General features: G+C 39.0%; 1 protein-coding gene across 1 annotated transcript in view; it reads right to left on the bottom strand.

Moving 5' to 3' along the window:
* MID1 (midline 1) overlaps positions 1–19,487 on the bottom strand; it is a 246,440-nt gene extending 226,953 nt beyond the window's left edge. Inside the window, exon 1 of the mRNA XM_051644192.1 lies at positions 19,412–19,487. The gene's annotated coding sequence lies outside the window, so the exon portion shown is untranslated. The remainder of the gene's footprint in view (positions 1–19,411) is intronic.
* Between the last annotated feature and the right edge of the window lie 204 nt (positions 19,488–19,691).

Below are 19,691 nucleotides of genomic sequence, written 5' to 3'. Positions count from 1 at the left end.
TACTGCCATCTCCTTTCTATTAATGGAGTAATTCAATGTATTTGCCTTCCTGAGCATTGTCATTTTATACAACCAAAGCTACATATTTCCTGCTGAAACACTGCAAGTAAGATTCCTGTGTTTTGCTTGCTTAACATAGTGGTTAATTCTCAGGGAAAATAAAAAAAAAATAAAAATAAAAGAGATACTTGGTTTACTTTTTGCCAGAAATTCCTTTTTTACCACTTATTATGTTTCTCTTTTTAATATTTAAATTAAAACCAGCATTTTGTAAAGTTTAGAGGGGTTACTTTAATAACAAAGTGAGCAATCATATTTGTCAAGTTGATTAATAAAGCATTTTCATATTGATTCAGTTTTATTTAGTTTTTGATAGTCATCTTCACAGCCTATGGAAACTTAAAGCACCTTCTGTAATGATTATTATACAGAGCTTCGAAAAGACTAAAAAAAAAAAGCAGAAATTTTATTTGTTTTCTTCAATAAGTTGAATCTTAAAAGAGTCAAATTCTGTATCTCATTGCACATGCACAGCTTCTCTTTATGCTCAGTGGAACTGAGGGCCAAGTCACACCCCTATTGAATTATGTTTGAGTAAGATCTTAGAATAATTAAAAGCATATTTTTCCTATACAAATCTATAAACCATGAAAAAAATTGTCAAGTTTGGTTTTCAGGCTTTCAAAGATACCATCAACTTGACAGTGCTTGGAAAAAGTGCTCACAAGACAACTCATATTGCAACTTCAAAGAAAAGGCTTTCAGACTGGCCTTGTCTTTCTTATGGTTCCATTGCAAAAAGGCTAAACCCAAATATACTTACCAGCAACAAATGTTCCTCCTGAATGCGCTTATCTAGTTCTCATAAAAACTAACATTTAGCCTTCTTAAATTGACTGACCTCATTTAAAGAATATATACATAACCAGGACCTATCTACTTTTCAAAAATACTAAATAACAATTAGAAAAGGAGGAAGGAAAATATGGGAATAAATATATTGAAAATGTCCCACTTGTGAGCCAGCAGGATGTGAACAAGCTTTGGACTTTAAAGAGTCCAAAGTTAGTTCAACAAATAAGAGTCTCATGTTCACTTTCAAAGAAGTCTCAACAGACGTTTTTCCCTTTGCTGAAGATAGTAATCAAAATGCTCATGAGTGGAAAAGAACTTCTAATACTAAAAGATAGTTTAGTCAGGCTCTACTTCAGCAGTTGGTTTCCTTCTCTTTCACTGATGCAGAAAAAAACCTCCATATTCACATTTGCACACATTTTTTTTTAAAGACTGCAGATCAGGGAAGATGCTGCCAAAATGTTATGAGGATGTCTAGCTCTGTTCTGCAAAGTATGGTTGTTGTGGTTTAACCCCAGTGGGCAGATAAGCACCACACAGTCACAAGTTTACTTCCTTCACCACCCTCAGTGTGACAGGGCAAGAAAAAGGAAGAATAAAAACCAGAAAAGTTGAGGGTCGAGATGCAAACAAAAACCAGTAATTGCTTAATAAATGAATGATAGATGGAAGAAGAGAAATGAAAACAAACTAAGTGATGCAAAAGCAATCATTTACCACCTCCTGTGCCCAGCCAGTTTCCAAGCAAAAGACAGCCAATTCCCTAAAGCTCCCTATTTTCCTTTTTATTACTGAGCATGACATTATATGGTATGGAATATCTCTCTGGTTACTTCAGGTCATCTGCCCAGCTGAGTTCTCCAACCCTCAATCTATTCCCTGGGCTGACAGAGTGCGAAAGTGAAGCTCTTGGTGCTGTACAAATATTCTTCAGCCTATGCTAGAATATTAGTGTGTTATAAGATCTACTTCGGTCAAAATTCTAAAATATAGCACCACATGAGCTGCTATGAGAAACATTTTCTCTACCTAGCCAGGCCCAGTACAAAGGTATAATTACTGTGGTCAAATCTAGGTTGTATTCAGAAGGAAAGGAACAAAGAAGAATGTCTTATAAGGTATAACAAACACTGGCAGGCAGCTAGGTTGTTATGTTTCTTAGTCTTTTGGCAGTGGATTGTAGCTTTCTCTACAAATTCAGAGGGACCAAAGCACCTAACTACCTCTGCAAAAGTTCAGCTTGGCTACACCATTCTCCCAAGGTTTTAAAGGCAACCTGAGCTCACGTTTCTTTCTAGTGCCATAGTGCACATCATAAGAAACTCAGAGAGCTTTGTCTGAGACAACTTTTCTTAGCTGTGAGAAAACTTGATATACCATATGCCTGCAATTTGGCATGTAATTCTGGGATTTTGTAACTACCACAGCCCCTTCACAGCACTACAATGCAGTGCACTTGTAGCACTTACTGTACCAAAGACTCCGACATTTTTCCTGCCAGCTTCAGGCTAAAAATCTCCATGTGCTCACACAATTCACTTGAGGCAAGTTTGGAATTAAAGATCAGCTCGAGTTTAAATGCAACAGACTTTCTAGCTGTAGTTACTCATACTTAACATCGCTGATACATAGAGGACATTCATTAAGTCTCTGCCAGCACCTCTAGGATTTCTGTCTAGCAAGGAGGATTAAGGAGTGTAAGCCAAACTTCTGCTTCATGAAGAAGCAGCTACATTTGTAGAATTTCTGCCAAATTTCCTATGTAAAGTCTAAGATAGGAGATAATATGGAGCCACATTTCCTTGGTAACTGATCAGGAGAAAAGCAGTGGTCACTCAAGACCGTGCCCTACGAATCCCCTTCTCACCAACAGCTGAGACACCTGCTCATTCACCTTAGAGAAAAAAACCACAAACACCTTAATCCCACTTCTGTTCATACTACCTCCAGGAATGATAACTTTCTCCTTGGATGAAGTATCTCTTACCTGAATCCAACAGTGGAGATAAGCATTTCTTCTGCTACCATCACAGCTATGGTGAGAAACAGACCTAATAGGAGTCAGGGGTGAACCCATGAGGTAAAAGGTACAGAGAATAATAAGGATCCAGAAGTTCTGGGCTTAAAAATACATGGCAGAAATGTGAAGAATCAGAAAAATAAAGCACTGATAAATCCTTGCAAGGAGATGCAACAGTTTTTCCCACATGGGCTCACAGGAGTTGCTACCCACCACAGAATATTTCTGGGGAAGTAATTAATTGAACTACTTTGCAGCATATCAGGGAACAAATTTCTGCTGGGAATGACATCATTAATTTGGGAAGTTAGTCTATCACTACAGAGGGAAAAAAACCTCCTGTGAGACATTTGCCTTTTATAAATTATACAATTTTTATTCCCTGAGAATACAAATATGTTGATCCAGAAGTGTTAAGTGCCCTTATCCATCTTCCTTAGATGGCGAAGAGATTACCAAGAAATTCTCAGAGTGCCAGAGGAAAGAAAGCTTACCTTAAAATATGTTGTTACTTTGTTGGCACTCCTAATTCCTGTCTCCAGAAATCTATACTTAGGCAGCAGTGGGGGAGTCTTAACAGACTCCCATAAGAGGCAGAGAGCCAACTTGTAGTTATTCTAAAGAATGCATCAGTTGTCTAAAATTTTGCACCCTAGTACAGATCCTGTTTGTCTGAAAAGGTTCCAGGCCATGTAAAAACGGCCTGCTGGACAGGGTCCAGAGTTTTACAGACTAAAAGCATTTAACTTTACAACATTCCACTTCAAATCTTGCATGAAAATGCTGGTTAGTCAGCTGTGATAGGTAAAGGGAGTGGAATAGCTTTTTACACTGTCAAAACATTTTGAGGCAAATCTCAGAAAAACTGTGGGAAGAATGAAAGGAAAAGGTAGCATCTGTAAGATATTTCATGCTCAGTCTTTCTCCATCCTTGCACCAAGACTTCACTCACTGCTATACTAACAGGGAGGTATTACTGATATTTTCAGTTTACAAGGTAAAGGCTTCTTGCCAGCTGTTCAAAATTCAGACGAAAAAATCGTCTAGCTACCAGTATGGTCTGTTAAGCCATTCTACAAAACCCTTCACTGGGTTTCTGATGTATTTAGAATCAAATATGAGGCTTCAGTTCTAAGAATACTTCCTTGCATGCTCAGTTTTATTGCTATGAGCAGACCTATTAACTTACATGGGACTACACTATGTAGTAAAGTTAAGCAAGTGTGTAAGTGTTTGCAGATTCAGGGCCTTAGATCCCTGCTTTGGTCCACATAACCTAACATAGCAAGTAATATCTACAATAAATTTGATTCCTTCTACTTCCATTTCCCATGTTTCCCATGGGAATGATGCTGCAGTGCTTTTTCAAACCTTTTCTTAACCCTTTTTAATATTTTAAATAGTGAAACTTTGTGTGTGAGATGTGTAATTTCTTTGCATTGATTAACTAATTCTGAGATAGAGCAAGTGCTTTAATGCTGTAGAACTGGCCAGTGATAAGAGTTCATCACAAATAGCTTATGTAGCTGGTACAGGCAGACTTACTCTAGGCTATGGCATTCTATTCCAGTGGGAGTTACAGACCAGTTTTCTCAATGTGATTGTACATGCACACTGCTGACAAACAAAAGATAAAGTTCTGAGATTCAAGGATCCTTGTTCCTAACAGGCTGCAAACTTTGTTTAGCCAGAGCTCAAGTTTACCAAACGAATGAGCCTTCAGCAAAGAGTGATCAAGTTTCTGGGGAAGGAGGATCAAAGCCTGAGCAAGAAGCGCATCTTCGACAGTGGGGACAAATGCTCAGGGCCCTGGACCAGGGAACAGGCTGGTGAAGCTGTGGATGAATCAGAGTAGCAATCCTCTTCAGAAGAGGTACTTCATGAGAAGTGTTGGTGCCCTGTTATTAACCCAGTCATATTTGAGTGTTGCATCGTGAGAATGAAGCTGGTAGCTCACACAGTTAAGTGCTCCTACACTAAAAGACATTTGAACTTGCTCCAGGAACAAACAGCATTGTATAAGAACCTGCCAGTTGCACCGGTCTGACATAAAATAAGGTCCCTTCATCTTCCCTCACAGAGTAGTCATTGCAGAAGCATTTTCATTATATGACCACATTTGCCTGCTTTATCATGCAGTAATTCCCACAGATGGGGGTTTTTATTTAAGCTACAGCAAAGAAAGGAGGCACAGAAAGAAGTACTATGAAGATAAATTACTTTATATTGGCAAAGTTAAAACCAGGCAAACCCAGTTTTCCTTAAGAAATACCTGGTAGACACCTAATCAGTTTTATGGCAATCTGAACCAGAAAAGATGACAGAAGGAAAACTCACTCATTTCAGACTCTCATAAAATGCTTATGAAACTCATCTGAGGTGTGTGCTCTGAACCCTTTTAAAAAAAGAAGTAAAATTCTTTTTATACAAAATGAGACATTAGAAACTATTGGCAGCAGCCCAAAGCCAGGACCTGGGCCACCCATCCAAGACATGACAGATTCAGGGTTAAGATCCCATTCAGTCAATACCTTCATATGACTCTGTGAGAGTTTGTATCAGATGCCTGAAAACAGACTCATCTGCACTTCTCCATACTCCCCATTTTACTGGCTACTCTCAAGACCGAAGAGCCTTTTTATGATGGAAGTGTATTAAAAATTAATCATTCCTGCAAAAAAGTGTGTCTTGACCAGCTCATGTTTTCCATCCAAAACAATTAATGAAAACATTAGTAAATAAAATAACACAAACCAGAAATATTTAAATAATTAATTTTCATTTGCTACTTGAGTAGACTCAGGCTACTTTTGGGATACAACACTTAGTGTCATGCTCAGAGGTATTAGCCAAGATTGGTCTGTATGACATGCTGAGCTATGGTGCACAAACTTAAAGGAGCTTCAGTAAATGTGAAATGTGGCTATTTGCATTTTGTAGTAAGTGGCCGAGATGTTCTTCATACATGAGCTATGAAGCCTATATTGGCCACCACATCAAACAGAGAAGAAAGGTGACAGACCTGGGTGTCTCTCACATAACCCAGACTAGTGATCTGGCTGGCGGGACTCTTGCTATTTCAGAGTTTGTTACTTCTTATGCTGTGTACATACAGCACACTGGCACATACTTCTCTTGAATCTTCAATCCATACATATTTCCAAATAAAAACCTGCTCAATCAGAAAATTCTCTAGTAATAGGAGACACAGGAAGGAGCTTTTATACTTTAAAGATTGTAAACTTGGCACATCCTGATACTCCCAAGACAGCACTTTCTGGCTTACACAACTGTCAAAATACAAGTCAGAACTGAGACATGGGAAATCCACTATGTCATCATGTCCATATCCCTGGTCTTCTCAGATCTGCTTTCTGAAGAGCCTTCAAACACTTTGTACAGTTCATTTGCCAATGGTTTAATACACAGTGCTTTACCACTTCCCTTGGAAGACTTTAAATGTTACTTATAAACCAAAGGGAACTTGTAATTGGATACAGATCTCTTCCAAAAGTTGTCACACACCATATATTAATTTCTGTGTGTTGATCTGTGCAGTTTGAGTGTTTCTGTAATATTCATTCAACATCCTTTATTATACATGCAAGGATGCAACACTGTAAACAATTACTCTTCTTCGTGCCTTTGAAATCTTTTCAGACAGTTGTATTCCTTAAAGCCACCATTTTGAATGGCAGATAAACACTGCACTGGAAAAACTACACAATACTGAAAAAGAAAGTCTTGATCCTGTTGTTTCAGTTTATTAGTTTGCAACTCAGTTTTAGAGCAAAACATATGATGAAGAGTATCTCTTGAAACAGAAAGAGATGCTTTTGTCTTTTTTGTGGGTAGGAAGAAGAACAAACAGTCTTATGTTCTGCAAGATGCATGAACAGTGGGTTCAGCATGACAGTGTCACCTGAAGAGTTACAAGGAAAGCATATTTATGATTGCAATTTTTTATTAAATTTGAACTATACCTATCTTACACCAGGGGGAAAAGAGAACATGATTTAGAAAAAATGACAGCCTTAACATTAAATTCCCTGTTATTCAAGTCTCCTGCACCTGGGATCTCTCTCTAAGAGCAAAGCCACAACTCACTTTGGAGAGAGGCCAACTGTCTGGAATCCTTTGTCCAAAACCAAGTGTGGGGTTCTAATAAGGCATGACATAAAAGGTCAAGACCCTTTCTCTTTTTACATTATCTTAAAAGCCTCTTTCTCCCAGTAGTTTCACAGAAAGTTAGAAGACAAACTAAATCAGTACAATTGAGAACAGAGAAGTCATGCTTCAGGAGTAAATGCTCAACAAACTCTACAGTTGTAGCAGTACACAAACAAGCAACTTCTGCCCATCTGAGAGTATGAGAAAGCAGTGGCAGATATTAAAAAGGGTAAACAGGAAACAATAGAAAATCTGCCTTCCGTTTTTAAGGGAAAATAGGAAACAATAGAAAAACTGCCCTCAGCTTTTAAATGTATTTGTTACTGAGTTCTGATAACATATAGAGAGATTTCATTATGTATCTGCAGCTTTTAAAAACGAGGACGATTTCACTTTCCATGGACTAACCTATTAATTCCTTTGTTCGGAGCCTTGAAATCCTGTGGTGCCATGAACAAGAGGCTCTCTGCTCCCTGTTCATAACTTACCAATTTCTTCTATAGGAATTAGTGGCAGACTAATATTACTGCTTAGAAAATGATGATTATTCAGAGAAAGGAAGCCTGATGTATCACCAGAAAGAATTATCAAGGGAATTCGGCCTGAGAACAGTCTCTCCTGATTAGGAAAGTGTAACATTGCCACCTTCCCAGCACTGTATTCAACCCAGTTCACCCTGTTTTAAAAACAGACAGTGGCTTGAGCACAAGACCTAGGAATCAGCTGTAAAAGATAAAACCAGTTTCTTTTGGGACTGGCCATACTAAACAACTATGGAAAAAGACTGCAATTTATTTGGAAAAAAAAAAGTTTTTTAGAAAGTCCAGAGTAAACACAATTCTGATTCAGTGCTGGCACATATGTCTCAGAACCTAGCTGCTGTCTCCACCTGTTTGTCATTCAGGAGGCCCAAATTAATGCAACTGCCAAAAGCCAATGAAGGTGTCTAACTTCACATGGAGCTTTTAAGGCTATGGAACACCTATTTTGACTTAGTCTTAGTTTTCCCTCTGTTTCATCTCCCAAGCATTTGCAGCCTTCATGGGGAGGAAAAAGTCCTTGACTTTAGGATCTTTTTTGGTCAATATATGCATAATTTAAAACATATGAAGAATTATTCTAGTAAGGTCCCAAAACCAGGGTACCCCTTACTTTGGTGACAGCTCTCACTACAAGACCACAAAGTGTGGATTCTTGCACCATCCTTCTCCCAGTGGCACAGGTGCTGAGGAAGGAACAAGTTTACGTTCACAGAGATACGCCGCCTTGTGACCTTAGCACTCTCTAAGAGACACTGAACACAGACTAGCACCTCCTTAGAAAAGGTATCCAGCACAAATCTTTCATTTCCTGGGCAAGCTAGTTAAACAAAAGGTAAACCAAACCAAAAGCATCTCTCGCTGTGTTTAAACAATGAATTTTGCTCAGCTCTTGGCAGAATAGTTACTAGCAGATACTCTTGGAAGACCCAAGCAAATGAAACTACCCTGGCACTAAGGAAAGCATCCCCTAAACTCCAGAAGGGCAGCCTGTTACCTTCCTGAAGAGGGGTTGTTGTAGGTCTTTCTCTGAAGTATTGATTATGAAAGGCACAGCAGTCAAAGCCTATAATTGCACTTCATACACCTAGAAGTTGAACAAAACCTAATTCATAACACTCATCTTTCTCAATCTGGTATGTATTGACTTCAGTAGGGAAAAATACAGAGTCCTAGCTCTTTAGAAAGGACAGGTTACTTTTTGTTGAATACTGGTACCATATTTGCACACTACTGGACAAGAGACTTCTGTCAGACATTTCACCTAGATTATTACTTTGACTTCTATCTTCAGAATATAAAACCGTGAAAAAGCACTGCCATGGTCCTGATCTAGGAGAATTATTGAACCTTCCTCAGAAGAATGTCTTATTTGAAACAAATTTTAGCTTTAGATTTAGCTTGTCCAAGCATTTTAAAGAGTATTTTTCTCTCAGCAAAATGTTAAAAGCTGGTTTTGAGTAGACATATGGCTACACAGTTGCCTACAATTACCAAATATTTTAGTAGCCTGGTTCAATTTAATTTTTTCAAAATATTTTTAGATGCAAAACTTTAAACCTCAGCAATGACAGTCAGATAGTGATGTTGCCTATGAAGATAAAACATGATATGCTTCTATCCCAAAGATGGTAACTGAAAGCCATAGTAATTACTGTCATCATGAAACAAGTATTTCCCAGCAGTTACATGTTGGTTGCCTGAGACAATATTCCCTTCCTGTGTGCTCAGAATAAGGATTGGATTAAATCAGAGACCACTGTGGCAGACAGTAACTCTCAAACAGGAATAAGCAGAAGGCACTATGGCATTGCTTTTGCAAGATGGAATCCCCAGTCATCAACCACATGGTCTTACCCAGAAAGTTTTGAAATTCAAAGTGGCCATCTCACCACTTAGGCTAAATACTGGTGTGAAAAGCAATTCTGAAGAACAGCCCCCTGACTGCAGAAAGAAGAGGAGCATATTCAGTCTCTGCCACTGAGAGATGACTTTGAGCAGTGCAGTAGAAAGCAGTTTGTTCTGCTAACAAATATCGCTGCTGCAACACCTTTGCATGCTACTTATCAGAGTAAAATACCCTATTCACAGACAAGCTAATAGATGGACTGGTTCAAATGGATGCTTCTGATAGTAAAAAAGGTTTTCTGCTAATAAAAATATTCACCTATCTTTTACAGCTGATTATGTGAAATAATGTCCTAATTTTAGGAAGGTCAGCAGTTCAGTGTTTTCCATTTTATGACCTAGAGCTAACAATTAACCATCATTTAGGAATCCAGTCTCACTGATCTCAGAACTGCTGAGTCATGAGAATGACATAATGGGAAGTACGAAGTAGAAGAAATTATTCTCACTTCCATTTCCTTGTTCTTTTTCTGTTCTCACATTCTCCTTTTCTTGGGTCATTGGCTTTAATTTGGGACCTAACTGATCGAATGCTATGCCTTGTATTCTCACAGTGAACTTAATGGGTGTAACACTACAGTGTACAGCATCGATCAACAGTAATCAGTAACTCAGCAGTGCTACGTATACATGGGAGATGCACTAATTTGTTGCCCGTAGCACATCAATAACACATTTTACACAACAAACCAAACACTATGCTTGGCTCTCCAAGGAGAATCTTGTCACGTAACTCACCAATCCACCTTCTACTTGGATATAGTGCTTGTGAGAAGTGCCTCCTCTCCTGCATTAAGATGAAGGAGTTTTCAACTTCCCCACATTTATTTGCAGTAGTTACATACTTGCTTGTTTTATATTTACAGAGATTATGCCATTCTGTCTTTTATGACTGCATTACATCATCTATACATAAGAATCACAGAATGTCCCTGGCAGGAAGAGACCTCCAAGATCATCCAGTCCAGCCTTAGACCTAACACCTCAAGCTCAGCAGTAAACCATGTCCCTAAGCACCAGGTCCACATGCTGTTTAAATGCCTCCAGAGATGGTGACTCCACCACTTCCCTGGGCAATCTATTCCAATGCCTGACTACCCTTTCAGTGAAAAAATGCTTCCTAATATCTAACCCAAACCTCCCCTGGCGCAGCTTGCATCCATTCCCTCTGGTCCTATCGCACGTCACCAGGGAGAAGAAGCTGTCCCTCTCCTCACTCCAGCTTCTGTTCAGGTAGTTGCAAAGAGCAATGAGGTCTCACCTCAGCTTCCTCTTCTCCAGACTAAACAACCCCAGTTCCTTCAACCATTCCTCATAGGGCTTGTGCTCTAGGCCCTTCACAAGCCTCACTGCCCTTTTTTTGGACACGCTCCAGCACTTCTATGTCCTTCTTATAGTGAGGAGCCCAGAACTGAACACAACATTCAAGGCCTCACCAGTGCCAAGTACAGGGGGATGATCACCTCTCTATTCCTGCTGGCCACAGTGTTCCTAAGACAAGCCAGAATGCCATTGGCCTTCTTAGCCACCTGCACGCACTGCTGGCTCATATTTAGTTGACTGTCAATCAATACCCCCAGGTACTTTTCCAGCTGCTTCCCAACCACACATCATCAAGGAAGGCATCTGTTTTACAGAATAAAAATCAATGGTTTCACATGTGTAACTATTCCTACTTTTGCCATAATTTTATTATGTTTTGCATTCAGATATGTATTCTCTATGGTTCCTAAATGCTAATGTTAAAATGAGAGTCTTGGCAACTCTTGAGACTAGTAGCTGGTTAGAAGCTAAAAGCAAAGGGGCCGTTCAAAGTTCCCAAATTCCAAAGTAATGTGTCCATAGTATTAGAATGAACAATGAGGGCAGCAGTGGGCATCCACTCTCTTGTACACCGTGGACATAACACTGGTCTTAGGCTGAGCCTGTTCTCCCCTACAGGTCCTACAGGTCCCTACAGATTTGTGAGGCCTTTCACTTTGCTGGTCTACTAGCACCTGGTTTGAGTATGGGAACTGGAGGCATATGGTGAAGATAAGGGGCAGATGCAGGCCCAGCTCAGACGTTGCTATGGTACTGGGATGTGGCACACTGGAGTCTGAGACTGGAAAACAATTCCAGATTCCATGCTAGGGAGACAGCCAACATCATAGGAAGCAACCACAGAAATGTAGGTCTGAGAAGGTCTTTTTGGGGTAATTTTCCTGCTCACAGGGATGCTGAACTAGATCATCCACAACATGTATGTGCTCAGTCTGTGAAAAACCTTCAAAGGCAGATCTGACAGCTTCTTCGAGTAATCCGTTCCAGTGCCTAAATACCATTGTAGATGTAGAGTTCTTCCTAAAAATCTAACAAAAGACACCATTGTTGCCAATTGTCTTTTGTTCCACCCTCAGCTGAGATGAAGAACAATTAATTGCTGTCATATATAAAACCATGGCTGTGTATTACAGCACATTTTATTCTCTATTCTAGACATTAATTCACCAAGCTGGGTTCACGGAAGTAGCACTTTCATAGTAAAACCAAGGAGCTGCCCAGTTACAGCAGCCATCCCCAGCTCTGGTGTGTTCACCCTTTTTTCTCTTATGGAGTCAGCAGTGAGAAGCAGGAAGAGCTCAGCTCCTCCTTGGCCCTCTGGATGAAGGCAGCCGGACAGAATATTAGTTCATAAGAGTGCTTGTATAGGACCCTCTGGCAATCCAGGTTTTCAATAAAACATATTCAGTTCCTGCAATGTACATCATGGTTTTGTGTTATCATTTTTTTGTTTGCCTTCCATTAGTATTTCTCCAATTTGTTTGTATCTTTCTTAAAATATCATGTATAAAACTAGATCAAAAACTCAGGCTGGGTCTTATCACAGTGGATTGAGAAAAATAATTGCCCTCTCATCCTGTTGTATACAATACCTTCAGTAATGACTTCCAGAATGGCTTTCACATCTTAACTTTGTCACATCAGTAGTTTATGTTCATTTTCTAATTTGCAGCAGCTGACAGATACTCCTGCTGACTGAATTTCCCCGTTTTCTACAGATAAATTATTTCTTCTCTGACTGTAGCAACTTATGCTTCTTTTGGTTCCTTTATACCTTCTTGATTTCAGACTAGCTTACCACCTAGTCAAACTATCTTCAAATTTAGTTCTAGCTCCCTCAGCCTGGGTGATATACTGGAAACTTGGCAGATGACACTGACTCCATTAATTAAACATTTCAGTTTTGTAAGCCCTTTCTAGAGAGAGCTTTTTGTTTTAATTTTTATTACAGCAGTCTGCATACCCCAAAACTTTGAAATGTCTGTGGGTGACTAAAAGCCTGCTCAGCTGATGGCTTTTCTCAATGGTTATCTTGCATTTTCTCCTCATGTTCCGTTTCTTTGGTTTGCATGTGATGTAGATAAAATATTCAAATTGAACTCTATGGAACAGAAACATAAGAACTAAAAACTTCACTTGCATGTTAATTTTAGAGCTGAAAACTAAGTAATTTTCACTGAGTTAATTTTAATTAATTAAACCAATCCTGTTGTACGTACCAGCAATGTGAAATGGTACACATTGGAACAAAGGTATTAGGTCTCTGAAACATCAATGTACCTACTGGGTACTGCCAAAAAGTTGCTGAGATCAACATCTAAATTTATTTCAAAATCCGGAGACCTTTTCCATTCAAGAGAGCACTATACACTACATAGTAATATAAAAAAAAATAATGTTTTTTCTTCCAAGTGTTTGCTCTATTTCATGCCATGAATACAGTGAAATTGTAGAAGGAAGGATAAAGATATTTCAGCTTTCTGTTTTCTAACATCAAGTGCATTTCTCTGTTCCCATCATCATTGTATGATATATGGATGCATGCCAGTTTCACTCCAGTCTTTTCTTCTGTACTGACATTTGCATGACTCTCTTCGAACCATTAAAAAAATCCACTAAAATATGAAATATAGGTGAGTCCAGACATTAACTTGTCAGTTTTCTCTTCTGTGTCTGTCAGATATGTCATCCCACAGGACAGACATTTTACTGACACAATTTAAGGTTTATTTGGTAAACTAATCATACTCGCTGGTTGAGTCCAGTGATTTACATCATGTAAAAGCAGACCATCTTAAGCAACACATGTGCAATAAAAGCAAACAGATGTTTGCAGTCTAAGCAATGCACTAATGGTGGTGGTATGGCAATGTATCAAAGGCAAAGTGTAACTTAGCCAGAATTGCCCACTGGAGTGTTAAGCTCAGCTGCATAACTCTGAGCCCACTACCAATAGGCTATCCCAAACCACCCTGGGATAGATTACAATCCTTAAGGTAAGAATTCATAATTAACTGCTAATGCCTAAACTCCTCAGCTAAAACAGGGTGGAATTTCTTGTGAAGGAGACAACAAAGATAAGAAAGGTAGAGTAAAACAGCAGCTCATTCTACATAATTACCCTAGCAGGAACACTACCATTGTTTAATATCTAGTGAAATTAAATGTGCCCCTAAAAATCCACCTCAGGAGGCCTGATCTGAGTTTTTATGTGAAATTTTCCAGGCTAAGCAGCAACAAAACAGAATTGTTAGAGACTCAGCAGCATGCATCACTGGAGGAAGATGGGGTACAAGTCATGACACCTCCAAGCTGATACCCTGAGTGCTCTGTAATGCAGTGCTCTGCCAACACCAGCGCTCTCAGCCTGTCAGGACTGAAACAATGCATCAAGCGTCAAGATGTCATTTCATTCATACCACTGAATGTGACCGTCACCAAATCCTAAATGAAGCTGAACTTAGTATACTGAAATCCAATAAAAACAACTACTTTTTTTTTCTTTTTATGCTATCTCCTGAAGTCTGACATAGAGAGCACCAATACCAAAACTGCCATTGAGTGAAAGTACCAAAGGAAAAATGAAAAGTGTAACTAAACACCCATCCCTCAAAGGCATTTTACAGAAATCTGTAAAAGGAAGATGCTGATTTGTTCATGGAAAATCCTATGGGTGTTAACTGATTTACTTAAAAGCAAATGCCAGTTGTTTCAGCCTCTGTGCACACAGTCACATGAGAACAGTAACTTCTAACTAAAAAAAAAAAAAAAAAAAAATCAGCAGAGAAAGTAGGCGCATATGAAATGGAACGTGTTACAATCCCTGATACAGATATATTGGGAAACATATATCTGTTTATGTACAGACTTTCAGCCTCAAGTATGTTCTTAAATGTTTTGCTGAACAAATAACACATTTAACACAAGTAAATTAAAATATGGAACCACACTAAATTTACCAAGAAGTGTTTATGAATTCCCTTAATTGCTTACTACACCATCAAAAACTAGATTTAGTATTAATATTTTTAATGAAAAAATAAAAACAAAACCACCAAAACAGCAGGGAAATACATTGTAAGCAGCTGGAAAACTCAGATCCTAGCATATGTTGCATATTTTCAATACTGTTCTCTATGAGTCTCAAAGTAGCATGTATTGCAAAGCCCTAACTCTGATACAGAGTTTTGAAATATAACTTGGAATTAATACAGAAACAAATAAATTCAAATGATAAGTTTTCATAAATTAGACTCCTTGTGAGAGCACAGGATCAGAGAATTTTGGGGGCTTAATTTTCAGTGGTTTTCTGAACATTTTCAGACTGAATAAACATACAAATAGGCATGATAAAACTAGTTTCATATCTTCATCAAAGACTTTTCATGCTTTACATTTCTCAGCTTTTCTTTAATTAAAATATTTGCATTTTTCTCAGCCTAACCAATTACATTACACATTTGTGAATACATGTACAGACACTGTAGAATTTATTTTGTAATCCAGGGCCAAGTTTATTGTCCTTTATGTCTTGTCATTCCTCAGCTTTACACTGTCCAGCTTTTTGCCTCCTTCAGCTGCAAAACTCTTGAAGCAGACATGCTCACAGGAGCTGTAATGCAAGGCTGGGCTAGAGGCTTCTAGCAGGGAACACAATGTCTCATTTTTCACTTGTGGTTGCAGACTGTGATCATGATAACTATATTCTCAAACCCAGTGGTACAGGAGAGCCAAGTGAGGCTCTGTGGAGCAAGGACAACAGATGAATTAGAAAGCATAGCCCAGATTTGGAATTATATTTTTAACTGTAGACTCCAGATAAATTTACCCAAGGGTGGAACAAGAGGGACACACAAGTTAAATTGAGAAAAATGTATGAAGCAACATATACTTTTTATGGATCACATGATCTCTGGTTAGCAGCATTAGGCAGATGAAGTGGGCAGACAGATTCAGATGCCCTTCCTGTAATTCCTTACCATACATCTCCAAAACAAAAATTTAGCCTCATGCAATACCATGAATGCTACAGAAGAAGTGCTCTTGCCCCACTCTCTGGACACCCATCTCCTTCTGGCATTATTCTAAAGAGCTCTTGCTTAGAGCTGTGCAACTGCAGATGGCAATTTTCAATTAGGCATGTGCTTCAGGGGAAATAAGGAATTTACCAAGGTCACTTAAGGGCAATGAAATCACACATGCCATATAAAATGCTTACACTACAAAATGATAGACTAATGGAATGGTAAAGCCTTTAACAAAACCCTAAAGGGAACATGCAACTAGTACAGCATGTTCTTTTATTATTTCAAGGTCTCCAGTTACACCTTTGAAAGCCTAGGCTCTTTTTTTTATTGAAAAAGAGATATCAGAAAAAGCATGACTTGCCCAACTGACTCTTACCAACGTGTAAGTGCACTCAACCTCTTATTATACACAAATCAGAAAATGAAAGTAAATATGAGTTGATAGTCCCAAGTCAAATAAATATACAAAAACAATTTTGATTGTAATATGACTAGGTTATTAAATATGAAAAATAACAAGGATATTTAGGATGTTCTTTCATTTCTACAGAAAAAATTAGTATACTATATGCTAAATACATCAAGCACTCTGACTTAAAAGTGACAAATAAGTATTAGTTCTTATTAATTTAACCCAACAGTAATACAACAGGGAGACAAAAGAGTATTTTGGTTCAAGTAATCGAAGCCTTTGCCATACCTGTATGTAATTTGTTTCTTCTCATTTCTGACATACAGACAAAAATTCCAATTCAATCATGCATTAAACTTCAGTCTGTCGAAGTCAAGTATTTCTGTTTCTCTTCAGGCTTGTTTCAGTTACTTAACTAAAGGAGGTACCATAGGTGTATGCACAGACTTTCTGTGCTCAGTGCTTTCATCTAAGTTAAACACATTCATTTCCAAAATATATGATACAATCCAATACCATTACTGTACTTTAAACAGAGCTCTATTTTTGAAACTGATTTCAAAGAATCCTTGAATGAATGAAAACTTAATATTTAAACAGAGTCACAATGAAGGCCAGCTCTATTTTTAATCAGTGAATGAAACACATCACTTATTAACATGGATTGGACACCAGCATCTAGGGTAGGAGGCTAGTTTGCAGAAGGTCAGGCAGGAGAATGGGCATTGCATAATCTGCCATAGCTACTAGAATTTTTGTGAATTGAGATAATACACAAGGTCTAACTCACACCGTAAACTGCTTTATCTACTTGGCAATTCTTTTTTCACTGTAAACAAGAATAAAATTTCCTCAAGCTATAACTTCCAGCCACATACCCTGGTCTGAAAATACTTTCATTTTTGTGCATCCAGGCCAATGGAAACTCATTCAACATCACAGACCAAGCAGAGGTGAAAAACCCAGAGCAGATACTGGTTTTAGGTAGGCCCTACTGTGATGCTGCAGATTCTGCAGTCACACCATTATATATGCTGTGGGTGATGGAGAAGGGCAAAAGGGACACACTGTGGCCAAAAGGAATAAGACCCCACACCAACTCTTGTCTCCCTGGAAGAGCCACAACCACAAAGCTGGCCTAGGGGCAGACCTGCAGCCAGGACCAGCCCCACACTAACATGGTCACATAGATGGCTGCTCAGATCCTGGGACAGAATAAACTCATGTCAATCCAGAATCTGCCGTGTAAGCTTTGAACTGGGTCTCTACCTCACTTTGCTCTGGGAAATCAAAGGACCATTAATGATTGCAGCATAGCTACCCACTAAACTGATGAGGGCTATGCAATTTACTGTAGAGACTCAAGAAAAGGTGATTTAAAAGCTTGTTTCCCCTGGAGTCTTCTCCTGCCCTTTAAGTTCTCACTTTGATTACTGACACCCTGCTAAAAGTGCTTTCCTCTGTGCTCCCACTCAATTCACAATGATAAAGGTTATTTGCAAAACCACCAGGATTAGAAGCAAGACAAGTGAAATCTGCAGTTCTGAATCACCAGCCCCACTTGCTTAGCTGTGGTGACTTCCTCCAAGACCAAAGATGTTTCATGACAATGAACCTACTACCATCAGTGCTGAAGCAATGATTGGGAACTTGCTATCTACTTTGCAACATTGATGGTCCTGTAACATTCTCCATCAAAACTACTGCGGCTGTTCTGTGTCACTCCTGTTAGTACCTCACCAAGCATTTGAAGTGAGGAGTTTAGAGAAGTCTTACATACATAAATGAATGAGAATCTGTATCAACACAAGTTAATTTTAATTCTGACAGTTCCTTACTCTTAATTAATTTAAACCAGGTAATACCATATTATTCATTTCAAGTAGACATTCATTCAGAAAATTTACACATATTTAGAAGGAAGAGGGTTTTTAAACAAAAACCATCTTCATTGTACACTTCTAAATCCTCTAGTCATAGAAAGGTATTTACATTACAGATGTAGCTATAGCTCCCATTACTATTGCATTCACATTCATGTGCCCACATAAATATGGTTAACAATGAAAATCAGTGAAAAGCAATCATATGCCTATCAGTTGCTAAGATCAGAAAACCAAAATTATTCTGAAAATTAACTCCACCTGTCTCTAAGTAGTTCTCTACTCTTTTTTTTTTTTTTCTTAGAAGGTATTTCTCAGAGAAATCAACTGAAATCAACTATTTCCCCACTCCTACCTTTTATACTATTGCTGCATAAAACTTGAATGAACTTCCAAAACTAACACACTGATGCTTAAAAGCGACTGTCCTAAAGGACTGCACAGCACTATTCTTCCAACTAGAATTACTACTTGAATTAAGTTTTCAAATTTACTTTTCATTATGTCCTGACCAAAATCTTCAAGCAACAATCAGTCTCTCTGTGAGGATTTTACCTGGAACCTGTTGTAAAGGCTATCAGAATATGCAAATACCTCTTAAGAAACACATACCCTCGTTCTGAACTCAGGTAATCCCTACTGTAGAAGAACAAGTCTTGCTTACATTTCCTTGAACAGTACCTGCAACTTATTCGTTAACTCACTGCAAAATCTTCATTGCTGCAGAAACTCCCTCTATTCCAGCAAACACATTCCAGCTATACTGACTGAGCCGTTTTCACACACATCGAAATCAAGTGCCCCAAAACCCTGGAAATGCTCAAGGAGTGCACCTTTTACAAAATGTACGTTTTACAGTTACAAAAATATATAGATATATATAAATTAAAAAAAAAAAATAATCAAGGACTTCTTTTCCCAGACACGATAGGACCATAACACTGTGCATTTGCAGAGCTTCAGCCAGCCGAAGCATCTCAGCCTTATTTCTAGTCTCAGCTCACATCTGTGTTCCATCAGAGATAAGAGAAAGTTTGGGAACCTCTCCGGTAAAAAGAAGGTGCATCCGAATTAGAGGCGCTCGGAATGTCAGAGAAGTTAAGGGACTTGTTCTCGCAGCTGCTGCTGCTGCTTTGCCCCAGAAACACGTTTCAGCCCGGCAGCCCTCATAAACCGCGCAAGCCATTTTAGGAGGGAACAACAGTTGTAGGAACAAGTCTCGCTCCGAGTCTCTCCGTTCGCTTACACCGCCACCCTCCAGCTACCTGACATACCTGCTTCTCCATTTTTTTCCGCTCTGACAGCTTTTCTTTTTTCCTCTGGAAGCTGCAGAGGAGCGGGGGACGCTCCTTGCCGGGCGGGCGCTGAGCTGCTGGAGCCGGGGGCTGCGCTCCGTCCGGCCCCGCGCCCGCCCTCCCTCCGTCCCACCCAGCCGGGCTCGCCCCTCTCCCTCTCTCCCTCTCTCGCTCTCTCTCGCTCTCTCTCGCAGGCAGCCCTGCCGAGCTCGTTTAAGTCTAACAGGTTTCCTTATATAGGTAAACACAAATTGCATTC

This window comes from Apus apus, chromosome 1, assembly GCF_020740795.1.
Source record: "Apus apus isolate bApuApu2 chromosome 1, bApuApu2.pri.cur, whole genome shotgun sequence".
NCBI lineage: Eukaryota > Metazoa > Chordata > Aves > Apodiformes > Apodidae > Apus > Apus apus.
The sequence above is the reverse complement of the archived record's forward strand: the minus strand, read 5'-3'. Positions and strand labels throughout refer to the sequence as shown.